The sequence below is a fragment of the Squalius cephalus genome (genome assembly GCF_949319135.1).
Source record: "Squalius cephalus genome assembly, chromosome: 2".
Lineage (NCBI taxonomy): Eukaryota > Metazoa > Chordata > Actinopteri > Cypriniformes > Leuciscidae > Squalius > Squalius cephalus.
The window spans coordinates 54791993-54793619 of NC_137123.1; positions in this window are offsets into that span (position 1 = coordinate 54791993).

The following is a 1627-nucleotide window of genomic DNA, read 5'->3' on the forward strand; positions in this document are numbered from 1 at the left end:
GGGCGAGTCAGTCACAGCTCACTGCTGCCACCCACTGACACAGGTGTCTCGGGTCATTTCATCAAAACAAAAATACTGTACATTAAAATAATTGAATATTAAATATTATTTAATAATTGAATATTAATATTGCCTTGATAAAGAAAATTTTGGTCTAAACTTTAAAGTTTAAATACTTTTTAAATGTTATCAAAATCATAGTGCAATCAATAACAAATCTCTTCTCTGATTTTCTTTCGATGACATTAACATAGATATAACATTAAAAACAAACTTTCCTTACTAAAACACATGGAGTTGAGCATATAGTTATTCTCATCCAAGCTTGATTTGCTTTGTCCACCTTAATAAACTCACTCAGGAAAAATATAGGATACATAGCTATATGGAATATTAATTTACCTTTATTTTCTGTAGTTTACTGTTATAGTACTAAATGATAGTAAATACAGTTAAAATTTTAATTCCACTAATAGACCTTTTTCACAGACTGTGATGACGCATTGAGATCAGCAATTTTTAATGTACATTTATAACACTATACTTTGTATTATATTAATTCAAATTACAAAAACCAAAAAAAAGTAAACACTGCTGTGAGGGCGTTTCTAATACAGGGGGCTATGGGAGTGATGGTCAAAATGACATCTTTCTCTCTTCCGACTGCCGTTATCAATCTCTCTCTATACAGTATATAGCCTATTTTTTTCCTCTTTTGAAAGTTGTGAAAACACTATTGTGGAGTTTTTATTTTGCTATTTGAGCAAATGGGAACATGAAAAATATATTTAAAGGGGGACCTATTATGCCCCTTTTTACAAGATGTAATATGCATCTTTGTTGTCCCCAGAATGTGTCTGTGAAGTTTCAGCCCAATTTAAGAGGAAGGAAAAACATGCTGTTTTCGTGCATGTATCTTTAAATGCAAATGAGCTGCTGCTACCCTGCTTTCCAGAAAAGGGCAGATCCTATACAGCTCGTGCCTCAGATACTCTGTACTGAGACATCTGTTTGGTTTTCATTATCATCTCTATCGCGCTCACGCTCACGTAACAATGCAGTTCTTCGACATCATGAAAGTTTATTATCTTCATGCGTTTTAAAGCCATATCAGTCTAAACTTCTGATATATGGTTTTCTGAGCACACACACATTCGAAGCACGCGCACAGAAAGTTGGATGTCAAACGGCGCGTATTGTAAATATTAAACTAAGTTCTCTTTCACATCTTATTGCATTTAAACTGACAAGGTTATGTAAAAAACACACAAAGTTCACATGAACACAGTCGGTTATGTCTGTGAACGTAAACAGCAAAGAAATTGCATGTGTATTAAAGTGAAAGTAGCGTAATATACAGTACCTACCGCTATATATTCTGTTAATATGAATCAAGCAATAAAAGAAAAACAGAAAATCACTCTCTGCTCTTGATTGAATAACTTTAGTGCCTTTAATAAGAATACATACTCGAATACTGGTGTTAAATGCTCTGGCAAGAAGATAATCATGGTAGACTGTGAACAGCTCACTCGGGGTCTATTACACCCCAAAAACAAAATCAAGACTTCGTAAAAGGACATAATAGGACTCCTTTAAAGGAACACTCCACCGTTTTTTCATATTA